The sequence below is a fragment of the Ctenopharyngodon idella genome, chromosome 11 (genome assembly GCF_019924925.1).
Source record: "Ctenopharyngodon idella isolate HZGC_01 chromosome 11, HZGC01, whole genome shotgun sequence".
Taxonomy (NCBI): Eukaryota; Metazoa; Chordata; class Actinopteri; order Cypriniformes; family Xenocyprididae; genus Ctenopharyngodon; species Ctenopharyngodon idella.
The window spans coordinates 25,107,763-25,122,196 of record NC_067230.1 but is presented as its reverse complement, the minus strand read 5'-3'; the positions used below and the strand labels follow the sequence as shown (position 1 = coordinate 25,122,196).

The 14,434-nt window shown below is 36.4% G+C and overlaps 1 long non-coding RNA gene across 1 annotated transcript; it reads left to right on the top strand.

Annotated features, from left to right (window-relative positions):
- On the top strand, nt 1–1,032 carry LOC127522488 (uncharacterized). The gene is made up of 3 exons (XR_007932612.1): nt 1–121; nt 598–676; nt 837–1,032. It is a non-coding gene; the product is annotated as an uncharacterized LOC127522488 (long non-coding RNA).
- The last annotated feature ends 13,402 nt before the right edge of the window (nt 1,033–14,434 follow it).

Here is a 14,434-nt window from a genome sequence, read left to right as displayed (position 1 = left end):
AAGCCTGAGCTGATTCAAGATTAGACATACAGATGAAGAACGCAGTAGGATCTGCTAATGAAGAAGTTTGGTTTGGCTGACAGCTTGCGGTGGCAGTCTCTTTAGAAGAGTCTATGAATAAGTAAGCATTGAATTACAATGATTGAGTCTATAAATATGCAACTGTCTGACCTTTCAATCCATATGCACTCTTGATAAAACTCGTGTATTGCGTCTAATCAAAAGTGAATATCCTACAATCCAAAGAAGAAAGCAGAGAGGAGATCAAAGACACGTCAGATCAAAGAGATGCATTTAAGATGTCACACCGTTGATGGCAGCACTTCTGACTTGACTAGGGGGGGGAAAAAAGATATACGCATTCTGTAAATAAGCAACAATGAAGTTATACATTTTAGATAAATGTTAGAACCGGCTAGAACTATATTCAAGGAGAATTTAGTTAAAAAATTGCAATTATATCCCTGGTTATGAAACAAAATGCCATCTGTAATTTCATGCAGCAAAATTGTGGTGTTTACAATGAGTGTCAGTTGAAATAATATGTATTCGAACTGCCATATCCCACTCTAACAATCTCTCTATTATGTACCATAGTTTAACAGCTGATGTGGAGATGGAATTCGTTTAACTTTACATAACCTCTACTCGCAGCGGGTCTTCAGTTTCCTACAAGGTAAAGTAAGTGTGAACTTCTCAAGGCTCTGTAGAATGAACTGAAGGGCACTGGGCAAGACAAGCCTCCCGAGGGACTCTGGGGTAATTCAGAGTAAATGAAGAGAAATGAAGCGTACCCTTTAAGCTGCAAACAATCTCTCCTCTCCTTTATTTTTTAGCATAATCTACCTTCTCATCTCCACTGCCCTTCACTCAATGGCGGACATGGGAATCGTTTCCACTGATGAGGAAAAGCCAGAAATCTGCCACCCTCCATCTCTCCAGTTCATTTTTTTCAAAGGCTCAATATGATAAAAGGCAAGTGATGATGTACATAATCTCCATTCTATCATCTATTCATGTATAAATGTATGCACATGCATGCATACTTTTTTTTAAAATAGGAAGTGTATATAGACTACCACTCACAAGTTCAGTTTTTTATTAAAGGAAATTAATACTTTTATTCAGCAAGGATGCATTAAGTTGATCAAAAGTGACAGTAATAGAATATTTATATTATTACAAAGGATTTCTATTTCAAATAAACACTGTTCTTTTGAAAGTTCTTTTCATTAATCAATCCTGAAATTGTATGTCCACAAAAATATTAAGCAGCACATCTGTTTTCCCATTGATAATAATAAGAAATGCTCCTTAAGCACCAAATCAGCATATTACAATCATTTCCGAAGGATCATGTGACACTGAAGACTGGAGAAATGGCTTCTTTGCCATCGCAGGAATAAATTACATATTAAAATATGTTAAAATAGAAAACAGTTATTTTAAATTTGAATAATATTTCACAATATTGCTATTTTTACTGTATTTTTGATCACATAAATACAGCATTGGTGATCATAAAAGACTTCTTTCAAAAACATTAAAAAAATCTTACCAACTCCAAAGTTTTAAAGGGGTGATATAATGCCACTTTTACAAGATGTAAAATAAGTCTCTGATGTCCCCAGAGTGTGTATGTGAAGTTTTAGCTCAAAATACCCCACAAATCATTTTTTATAGCATGTTAAATTTGTCACTTTTTGAGGGTGAGCAAAAACGCTTCATTTTTGTGTGTCCCTTTAAATGCAAATGAGCTGCTGCTCCTACGAAGAGGGCGGAGTTTCAAGAGCTTGTGTTAGCAGCGCCGATTACCTCACACAGACTATCAGAAACTGTTCAGACTTTTATGTTCAAACCGGAGTCGGACAATGATGGAGAGACTCAAGAAGAAGTGACAACATGTAGAATGCAACAGGACGTTTCTGAATGGTTAGTTGATGAATTTATGTAGCTGATGTGGAGTTAACTATCTTAAAGTTATTGATTGCATATTCTGTCATGATAATCTATAAATCGCTCATGTGGGAACTGTAAGATTCCTACAGAGCCAGAGAATATACAGTATGCTGCATGAAGATGGAACAGGTATAGTTTAGTTCAATTACGGTTATAACTTATGTTGGCATCTTGCTTTTAAGACTTGCTTTTTATTGAATTTGTGTTACATACTGTATTGCAATAATATGGCCTCACCCCTTTGTTGCGTGTTCTCGGGGGCAGGGTTTATGTAAATTTTAGGGTTAGTGATGTCACCAACCCGGGAAGAAGCTCGTTGTAGTCCCTACCCAACATGTCCTCCAACCAATACGCACATATAGGTTGTTTGTCACTTCCCTGAAATACGACCCATAGGAGCGTTTACTAAAGTTGCGCCCCTATCGACAACAGGACACTTTCATTTCAATGCATGAAATACTACCCATAGGAGCATTTACTAAAGTTGCACCCCTATTGACAACAGGACATTTTCACTTTAATGCATTGTACCCTTTTATCTGCATCATATTTCGAGTTTCGTATAGCTCAAATGGTAGAGCATTGCAATATGCAACAATATGCAATCATGTGATTGTGGGTTCGATCCCAGTGTAAAGTGTATATGCCCTATACATCACTAAGGGTTGGGGTAGGTGTCGTTAATAAAAAATTAGTTTTGCTAAATGGAAATCGGACAAATGGTGTAAAAAGTCCACACATTGCATTTAAATGAACACGCATTTTGATCGGTAACGACGGTCATACGTCATTTCATGACGACAGACGTAATACGACACTGTCATTATTTTTACGCCAGCTAGAGGGCGCATGACTTTAAAACGTAAATATAGGTTGTAATAAGGTGCTTGACCTATAGGGTCGTTTTTTTTGGAGGACGGTCTGTCCCTACCAGCCGTTTGTTGTAGTCCTTAAACAGAGAATTCTTTAAAAGAAAATATCTCGCTTTGCATTGAACTTTAAGCGTCCTAACTTTGCAGATGTTGTTTATGCTCCAACAATGACTTTACACACTAACTAAAGTTAAAAAAGTGAAATCGCAATGAACAACCCTTTAAACGGTAGTGTATATCTATTCTATAATATATATTGCATTTCAATAGGCTAGTTATGTAGAAATAAGCACTTTACAGTCAAAGTTGGAATTGAATAAATTGTATGATTTCAATATCAATATTAAGTGGAATCGTGATTTACTCCAACCAGACCTTTTAAAAACATTGAGACAGAATAAATGTAGAGGACTGCAGTATTGCTACAGCCTTCAAGTACTTGCATAATACAATTTGAAGTGAAGGATAAAGTATAGCATATTGAATTTAGTTGAAATTACAAAAATAGATTTCAGATCTAGTGAGGTGAGGAAAGTGGGGCAGAGAAAATAACGTCTGTATATATTCATATAAATACACATTTTTTACTGATAGTGTGTGATAGCAAGCAATAGATTATGTTACACTCTGTCTCTTAAGCTATGGCATTGATACATTGCTAGCTTCTATAAAATCAAAGGGTCAAGGTTTGACTGGTTAGCCTGATGCACTTTAGCCCCTGCTAGTAGGTGTTGTTTCTACACTATCTGGTTCTAAAAAGCATTTTTGTCATTTGATGGTTTTTCGAAAGTATCTGTGTATAAATGCTGTTCCCATTATATTATAGCTGATGTTTTACCACTGCTTGATTGTTTTGGACATCTGCTGTACTTTGCACTGTGCAACATTGTGCTTTTTGTGGCAATGCTCAGTGGTACAAGTTAATGTGCTTTTGTAATATTCTGACAAGATCTTATGAATATTTTAAGATGAAGTTGTTTCCTTGGGTGAAATTGATTTGGACACTTTTGACATTTTTCTTCCGTATTTGACCTCACAGCTCAGTATAGAGGCTAGTGAAAGGCTTGGGGACTATGCAAGCTCTTTTAGTGTCAGAGTTGCCATGATGTAAATGTTCTGCTGCTCCAGAGAGATTAGTCACATGACAGCTCATGATGAGGAAAAGATGGCACATTTCAGATCATGTACTTCCATTGATATGCTTACGAATAGCTTATGAATGGCTCCAGGTTTTATAGAAGCACGAAGCAGCATGAAGCTCTTCCAAACTCAGCTGGATTCTCTTCACTTCAACTTTGTAATTGATTATGAGCATATATTGTATTTGGAGGGATTTTGCAGTGTGTTGTGGGCACTTAACTTTAAAACAAGAACAAAGCACTGTCTTTATTATATTAATTATGAGCAAGTACCTGCTTTATTTCACCTTCTTTATTCCACATTATTTGTTATTCTTTATTTTTGCAATGTGTAGGATGTTTCTGCATATATTTAAATTCTGTAGAATACTAAATTCTCTCTCTCTGGGAGTTTCAGCTGTTACTCTGTTTGATGTAAAGGTTATCTTGACGGAACAGCAGACATTTTCAACGCCTCCGTGCAAGTCTCGACGTGTCTCCTTCGTTCCTTCGTGCCTCCGTGTGGAGCATCGTCTGGTCTGCATATTATTAAGCACACTCAGTGTTTGAAACTAAGCTTGAGCTAATGAAAGCCTGTGAAATAGGTACATTCTAATGACATGTTTCCTATGCTGTTCCCATGGAGATCTAAAAGCAAACATTTATAGTGTAATGATGAGCTCTGATTTCTGAAGTATTTTGTTTGTGTATAATACATTGCACCAGTAGAACTAGACTCAAGTAAAACAACAAGCCTTGAAAACTCCCAAACCATGAAACTCCCTCTGCAAATTGTCATAACTTGAGCATAACTAGATGATACAACAAAGTTTGCTTGCTAGAATTGTTTGTCTAATCACTTATTATTGCAGCTCTCAATATATAAACCTATATAGAATGCTGCAGGAATGGGTCCTAGAACCCGGAAACAAGTTCCATTGTCCAGAAGTCAATGGATTTTTGGAATTAATTTTTGCTTAAATGCCTGATGTAAGGTCTGTGGTTAATGGAAGCTCAATATGTTTTTATGTTTTATTCTACAACATAAAATACATCAGTAATACCACACTTTAGATTTTTTTTTGTATCAGCTTTTATGTATCATGAAAATGGCATGAAAATCGAAGCACTCTAAAAAAATTATGCAACTTTTTTTAAGCCAATTAACGCAGAAATTTGAGTTTAAATTACAGAGGATATGAAGTTGATGTTGCATTTATCAACATTATTATGTCAACAGAACTCTACAAAATAATGTTTGCAACTTAAAAGGTTTAATTAAAACAATAAATTAGAATGTTTAACTTGCAACCATGCATTAATTAAGTTGTGGTAACAGGTCCCCTGAATTACCTTTTAGAGTAGTGATGGTGATGTTGAAGTCATGTGATCGTGGTGTAGTTTGTTTATAGCCTAACTTTTGCATTTTACTTCTGGCGAGTTGTAATATTTAGGCTTTAAAATTCTGTTCATTGGTAAAGATTATCTTGATGAAGAAAATGTGTAAGAATCTTTTGTTGGCCACAGAGCTTTTTTCTCACAATTATCCAAAAGCTAATGGAAAAATCCTATTGGCTTTTTGTCTAGTAGTCAGGGTGATGTTAACTTCCAGGTTTGCCAACAAAATTTCGTCATCATTGCAGCATTATTTGCTTTCTTCTGCACAACACAAAGGACTTTTTTCTCCATACGATAGTCAATATAGTGAGTTGTTTTGGACCCCATCATATGGATGAAAAACAATGATACATTTTTCAAAATATCTTTTTTTGTCTTCCGCATAAAGTCATAGATGTTTGGAATGACAGGAGTGTGAGTAAATGATGACAGAATCTGCATTTTGGTGGACTATCCCTTTAAGACTGTTGACAGCTTGCATTACATATGTAAAAACATAATTGAACGCAAACGCACAATGCACAACTATGACCTTCGGGTCTAATGTTTTAGATTTTAGCCTTTAAAAAAGAGTTGAAAACAAAGAAAAATAAATAAGACTACAAATCAATGAAGATACTCATTCAATTATTAATCCAGTATACTATTTCTACATTTGCTTCTTTTGGGACTTTTTGCATCCACTGGCTTTCTTCTCATCAAAAATTGATGGTGGGGAATATATTTTTTCCATATTTTCATTATCTGCAATCTTTAACAAGTGTATCGATCCACTCCACTTCCCCTCCTACCTGCCCAGCCGAGCTGCATGAGGTATCGGGTGTCTGGACATGGAGCCCAGGTAGCGCCAAATTAGATCCACACGGCACGTTTTTGCATTCAGACACAGAAAATGATCCTATGGTGTAAATCCTCCCTCCTGTTGGTCTCTTCAGGGTGTGTGTTTTCTTAATGACAGTAGAGACATGGATTTACCTCACCTGTGACGTTCACTGTGAAACAGATGTTTAGAGGAGGCTTGTCTTTCAAAAGGAAGGACAATAAGTCAGTTTAAATGTGCTGGAAAATAAGGAGAGAGAAAGAAAGAAGGAGAGCTGCTTCAGTCAGCAGTGATAAGCCGATAAACCGCTCGTCTCCAGAGAGCAGGGACTTACTCATTCTTGTGTGATCATACACACGTGTATAATTGAGTGTGTGTGTGTGAGAGAGAGAGAGAAAGAGGAGGGTGTTGAGTGGGTGAGAGAACATGTGCTTGACTGAATGCTTTGGACACTCTCAGACTGTAAGAAACATGACAGCATTTTCTCATCCTGTCAATGGCTTTTCTGTGTGTTTGTGTGTGTCTTATACCTTCAGCTGACACAAGTCTCTCTCTCTTCTTGAGCAGGGAGCCTTAGGGTCAGTCTGTAATCTACAGCTATAGAGTTTCCTCCAGAAGATGAAAGAAAGTCAATATGGAGTCAAAGATATACAGCCATCACTAATGGAGTCAGGCAAAGAAAATGGCAGATATATACATGGATGCTAATGTGGCAGATGATCGAAAATGAGCACTGCCCTGTTGAAAAGACTTGGATATATGAGTTGTGGCTGATGCATTCAATATATTTGCTATTTAACTAGCTTAAAGGCATAGTTCATCCAAAAATTAATATTCTGTCATCATTTACTCACCCTCAAGTTGTTCCAGATCTGTGTAAATTTCTTTGTTCTGCTGAACACAAAGGAAGATATTTTGAAGAAAGTTTGTAACCAGGCTGCTTTGGGGCACCATTGGAAAAAAAAAAAAAAAAAAAAATACTATGGAAGTCAATGGTGCCCCAGAGCTGTTCAGTTTCCCACATTCTTCAAAATATCTTGCTTTATGTTCAACAGAACCTGAGGGTGAGTAAATGATGACAGAATTTTCATTTTTGGGTAAACTATCCCTTTAAGCAGTGAGACTAACTTTCCCACCAAATGGTTGAACGCCATGGTTATGATGATTAATAATCTAGACCATCACTAACTAGTTTAAACATTTACATTTATTCATTTAGCATAAGTGTTTAACAAAAGATATTTGCAAATGAGGAACACTGCAAACAATTTGTGGTAAAAGCCACATTAGTACCAGCTAAATTATTACACAAGCTAGAAAAGTGAAATACTGAGTTTATTATTATTATTATTATTATTATTTAGTTTATTGAGCAGCATTTTACATGATAATTCATTTACGTTTTTTTTCTCCTCACCAATATCTGGCATGTATATTGTTACATACGAGATATGAAATTGTATTTTTTTTGCATCCGATTTGGACCATTTTCAGTCGTGGTTTTAAATCCAATATGTATCTGATATCTTGGCATCTGACCTACTGTGTATAAACACTCCTATCTGATTCTTCTCTTATTTATGAAGGTTGTTTTTTTTTTTTGGGGGGGGGTGGATAAATGTCTTTGCTCACTCCAACACACTGATCAATGATAACTACGCAATAAAAAATGATTTTCGAAGTTGTAAATAAAATAAAGATTATTTGAGTATGTTTTAAAACTATTTTAGTCTTTGTACTTCAGAATTTCATTCATTCAGTGAACTATCCCTGCAATTTTATTTTATTCAAACAAATGTTTTATTGACCTCTTAAGAAGTTTCTAAGAACAAGTACATGAGCTGCATCCAAAATCATGTCTTAGTAGGTACTAAATTTAATTGAGGCCGTTAAAAACTGCTCTATATAGTATGAATGTGTATCGTAGGAATGAAATCCAGATGTAATACATTCACCATGTTGTCACTGTCAGATGACTTATGGCATCAGTTGCGTTGATAACTGCCATTTAAACTCCATTCAAAAATGACATCTCTTTATCTCTGTTACTTCTCAGTTACTTTTCTTTAATCATAATTTCACTCTCTGATCCACCAAGAGACACAAAATTAGTTATCTGTTTATTTATCCATGTATTTATTTTTTATTTAGTTCTAGGGCTGTCAAATAGATTAATGGCATCTAACATACATTTTTGAGCGGTCGAGAAGTCGCTTCACTTTAATATACGTCACAATAGCGAAGAAATTAGACAAACTGTTTAATCCCGAATTTAAAGTGTGCTATATGTGAAAACTTCCTAAAACTTTAATATAAATATTCAATCTGGGAATTAGGCTTTACAGTGTAAACGTGGCCTAGGTAGGGTGAACAGTAGGGTGAACAACCCAGAACATCTAAACCCAGAGTTTACATTTTAAACCACTGTTTCATACTGTGATCCACCACCTGAACTCAACTCAGAAGTCCATACTCATTAATACTCAAGTTTCAATCCAATAGATTTCTGGGGTTTTATGCTTAAAACTCCAGCACGAATAGCTCTTCTCTCTCTCTCTCTCACTTTCTCTCTCTTCCTCTTCACCACTCACAGATCATCAGCTTCCTGAAAGTAACACCTTCAGAATCAGCCGGGAGCAAAACAAGCAGCACACTGACAAATCCCCCCGCTCTCCCCACATCCCATAATGCCATCTGTTAAACACCGTCTCCACGGTGATTAGGTCAGCCCCCGCTGCCTCTTATGCCTTAGGAGTGCTCACTGGATTTGTGCCAGGCAGTTTGGAGTTTTTGAGAGACAGGTAAGAGATAAAACTTTATTTACTTTATCCAGAGGAGCCAGAGGACATGCTGCCCTCTCTCCCTCAAGGGTTTTGGCCTTGATTTGGAGACCCAGGGCAGAACAAGAGAGTCTGTGTTCTCCCTAACCAGCATATCAGCCCTGTTCATTCCAGTGATGCAGTTCTGCAGCAAACATCAGTGCAATACATCAAACTCCTCTCTTCATGCCAGTACCAAAAGCTCAGTGGCTTTGATCTTGAGATTAATTAGTCAGAATAGTTTTATAAATTCATTAGAACATTGAATAATCATGATTTAACTTAAGTACAGGCAAACCAAATTCCAACAAATCTCTAAGTGTTATTTATGAAAATGGTTTTCTTGTGTATTGGTAAAGCATCCGTGGGGTCAAGGTTTGGCTGGCTAGCATCTCCCTACTAGATTCAAACTCCATTATTAGCATCTTTCCTCTATTAGGGCTGAGTATCGATTTGATTTACAAGCTTTCTGTTTGATTATGATTTGTTTATTTGTATATAGTTGTATTTTTATATTTTGTTTACATTAGTGTATATATATATTTATATATTTATGAACACTGTTTTGGGTTTCGGTAAGATTTTTTAAATGTATTTTTTAAGCTTAATCTTATGCTCACCAAGGGTGCATTTATTTGATCAAAAATACTGTAAAAACAATTTTGTAAAATATTATTACAATATAACTGTTTTCTATTTAAATATATTTTAATGTAATGTATTTCTGTGGTGGCAAAGCTGAATTTTCAGCAGACGTTACATTACAGTTTTAAAATCACATGATCCTTCAGTTCAAAAAGTTCAAAAGAACTGTATTTTTGCTGAATAAAAGTATTAATTTCATTCAAAAAAAAAAAAAAAAAAAAATCTTGCTGACTCTAAACTTTTGACTGGTAGTGTTGTGTAGTTAGTCTTTTTAAATGATTCATAAAAAGGACCTGCTCAAAATAGTAATTTGTTCATGAATTTCAAATACACAGTTCATTTTTATTGAATTGTGAATTTAGATTTTTGGGTTTTTACTTTTTAAAATAAATTTTATTTTATTTTATTATATATTTTATTGTATATATTATTATTTTATTTTATATTTAATATTTGATCATTTTATATTTTATTATTTTATTTTATTTATTATTTTCGATTTTATTTTATTTTCAATTTCATTATGGGATAGTTTATGTTTTACCATTGCCTGAATCTTTTTGGAGGACTTGTTCAAGTGTGAAATTGTCTTTTCCATGTTTGTTGTCTTTGACGTCACAGCTCAGGATAATCACGACTGTGGGGTTTGGAAAGGTGTATATTCTTGTAGTGCCAAGCTGCATTGTCATGATGTACTTTTCTCATGACTCTAGAGTCACATGATACTTTTTTACAGCTCAGGCGATTGGCTCAAAAAGTCTCTTTTGGACCCTATTGTGATAAACATGTCAGAAATGTGTTAGAAGTATTTTTATTGGCTCATCAATACTAATAAATGTAACTGTTGATTGATACTGCCTCCATCTCCAAGCACTTAACACTCACTGTGAAGTGAGGTGGCATGATTGATCTGTTTTGGTAGTGTGATGCATCTGGGCTTTATTTTATCCATTATTTAAATAGGTTAAAGCATTTGTGTTGCTGTTTGAACATGTAGTTGTTGGAGTAATGCAGAAAAAACATGTTGTAATGGCATGAACACACACATTAGGATATGTTCTTTCATGAATACTTTAGAGCTGATGAGTTGATGGTTTTACTTGTTTGGCTGCTTGCTTTGGGAATCTTTCCGTAAATCTGTTTCTTTGTGGGTTTTGAGCTTTTGTTGATCAATATCAAACAGAGCGGTATCAATGACAAATGCAGGGAGACCGGCTACAAAACTTTGACAAAAAAGGGAAACAAAAGATGATAAAAATGAAAGACCAAAGGGAATTGGAGAAATACAGAAAGTTCCACTAACCAAGGATGAAAACTATAATGATAAAGGTAAAGATATAGTTCTAAAAATCATTCTAAATGTAAAAGAATAGCAGATTCCACACCATGACTATAACGTTAATGGCACAGAGAAATTATATTGCTGAAATCACTTTCAGAACGATATTGTTAGTTAACTTTATAGTTGTCGTTCTTGATGTGAATGGGCCTTTATAATGGAATGTTGTTCAAAAACTGTTTGACGATTAACTTTAATTGTTGCGTGTGTTGTCAGTGTGAATTGCATGCAGTCTTCACACATACATACATTGTATTTGGCACATTTTATGCTGTCTGACAGTGATATATGGATCTTGAAGACAAGGCGAATGGTTCCAATCTCACACTGAATAACTTTTTCTTACATTTAAATCACATTGTTTCTTTCATTATGTTAATGTTGAGGATGGCAGGTTTTTTTTTCTTTTTCTGCAATGATCAGGGTTAGATCTTCATCCATCCATCCATCCATCCATCCATCCATCCATCCATCAGTTTGTCTGTCCATCCATCCATCCATCCATTCAAAAAACCCACCCACCCACCCATCCATCCATCCACCCACCCACCCATCCATCCATCCATCCATCCATCCAAAAAAACTCATCCATCCATCAGTTTGTCTGTCCATCCATCCATTCAAAAAAACCACCCATCCATCCAAAAAAACTCATCCATCCATCCATCCATCCATCCATCCAAAAAAACTCATCCATCCATCCATCCATCCATCCATCCAAAAAACCCACCCACCCATCCAAAGAACCCATCCATCCATCCATCCATCAAACAGTTTGGCCATCCATCCATCCATCCAAAAAACCCATCCATCCTAAAAACCCATCCATCCATCCATCCATCCATCCATCCATCCATCCATCCATCCAAAAAACCCACCCACCCATCCTAAAAACCCATCCATCCATCCATCCATCCATCCATCCAAAAAACCACCCATCCATCCATCCATCCATCCATCCATCCATCCATCCATCCATCAGTTTGTCTGTCCATCCATCCATCCATCCATCCAAAAACCCACCCATCCATCCAAAAAACATCCACCCATCCTTAAAACCCACCCACCCATCCATCCATCCATCCATCCACCATCCAAAAAACCCACCCACCCATCCAAAAAAACCCATCCATCCATCCATCCATCCATCAAACAATTTGTCCGTCCGTCCGTCCATCCATCCATCCATCCATCCATCCATCAAACAGTTTGTCTGTCCATCCATCCATCCATCCATCATCCATCCAAAAAACCCACCCATCCATCCATCCATCCATTCATCCGTCAGTTTGTCCATCCATCCATCCATCAAACAGTTTGTCTATCCATCCATCCATCCATCCATACATACATCAAACAGTTTGTCTATCCATCCATCCATCCATCCATACATACATACATCAAACAGTTTGTCTGTCCATCCATCCATCCATCCATCCAAACAGTTTGTCTATCCATCCATCCATCCATCCATCCATCCATCCATCCATCCATCCAAACAGTTTGTCTATCCATCCATCCATCCATCCATCCATCCATCCATCCATTCATCCATCCATCAACCAGTTTGTCTATCTATCCATCCATCCATCCATCCATCCATTCATGCATCCATCAAACAGTTTGTTTATCCATTCATCCATTCATTCATCCATCCATCCATCCATCCATCCATCAGTTTGTCTGTCCGTCCGTCCGTTCATCCACCCATCCATCCATCAAACAGTTTGTTCATCCATCCAACAGTTTGTCCATCCATCCATCCATCCATCCATCCATCCATCCATCCATCCATCCAATGACGTTACTTTCTTTAGGGCACATGTTGTGAGGAACAGATAGAAAGTCATTGTTCACTGATAATCATTCTGGTACTTGACAGTCCCTGATCATACATTTTGTTGTATGAAAACAAAACAGAGGGGAAAAACATTTTTCATTTTTTTTTTTTTTTTTTTTACTTCATAGAAGGAATAAGGAATGAGTAAATGATGATAGAAATGTCATTTTTGAGTTAACACTTACTTTAATGGAGAGATGAAAGCAAATTGTGTATACTGTATCTAGTAGTTCTAGTAGTTTGTTTGATTCAGGGAGTGAAACAGAACAATCTAACCATGGAAAAAAAAATAGTAACCATGGTTACAACAGCAAGGACAATGGGTGAGAATCTTTGAGCCTAATCAGACAGCAGTGAGATGTTTGTGAGAGTGTATCCATGAAAAGAACAGTTTTCAGGGAGCTACTTCTCGTATCTGAAAGTGGGTATGTGTATTAGATAGCAATGGGTCATATAACAAGTTAGGGGTGCCTTTGACAGTGGAGCGAGCTTCACATACCTTACCGCAGAGATAAAAACCCCATTAGTTCCTAAGGGAAGACGCTTTTCCTCACTAATCTGATCTGAGAACAAATGTCAGACGAGAAGCCAATACCGCGGTGGTCGACCACAACTGACTGGGGATCAGCTTTCATACAAACACAGATCTGGGTTTCAACAAGAGAAACACAGGTGTATCCTTGATATTTAGGCTGTTTTATACCCATGAATGGCTTACATTTGGTCTCAATGCTGATAAACTTGAGCATTTTTTTTGACTCAAGCCTTTCTTCTTCCTCCTCTTTTGTAAATTAAGCATCTCCCTAAATCAGCATCTGTAAAACATTAATTTATTTTGTTAAGCATTTGATCCCCAGTAAAGGTTTAAGGTTGCTCATATTTGCCACATCTCCACTGATGTGCCGACCGGTGCGAGAGAGAATCAAAGAGAATAACTTCACATCTATGCTCTTGCCTGACAAATTACCCATCTGCCTGTCTGAGCTTTCAGCACAGGCGCAAACCTTGTCCTCATATAGACATCCTTCTCTTTGTTTTTCAGGAAGCACCCGTTTGCTCTTCAAACAGGTGAAAACAGTTTGAAAAGAAAGTTGTCAAACCTGAAGGACAAACCTTAATATAAAAAATGCATTACCTCTTGTGATCTTCAGCCGTAACATAATGAAGGTTAAGAAGTGTAATGAAAACACCTGTCATGTTAAGTGCTTTTTAAAGGGAGGAAACATTCAGTATACATGTATTCAGGGTCCTTCTTAGTTACTTTGACTTTATGACTTTATTTGGATAGAGATATATATAAGAAAATTCAATTTGGTCCATCCAAATGGAAACTTTCAGACTCACTGTCAAATGAAAGATGGATAGAGATATCCATCATTATCTTTGAACATAGGGAGTCTGGAACATGCTGATGAAATGATTAGTGGTTCCAGCCTTAATATACATATTTTTTCTGTCATCTTTATTCGATATTAATCTAACCATGATGGTTTGAAATTCTCGTAAATGGTGTTTTCAAAGTCCACCAACAGTTTCAGATATCTCAGATGAGATTTACCGATAAGAATGATGCAGAGTAGAAGCTCCATCAGAGAGGAAGAAAGAAAAACCAATGATCGACAGC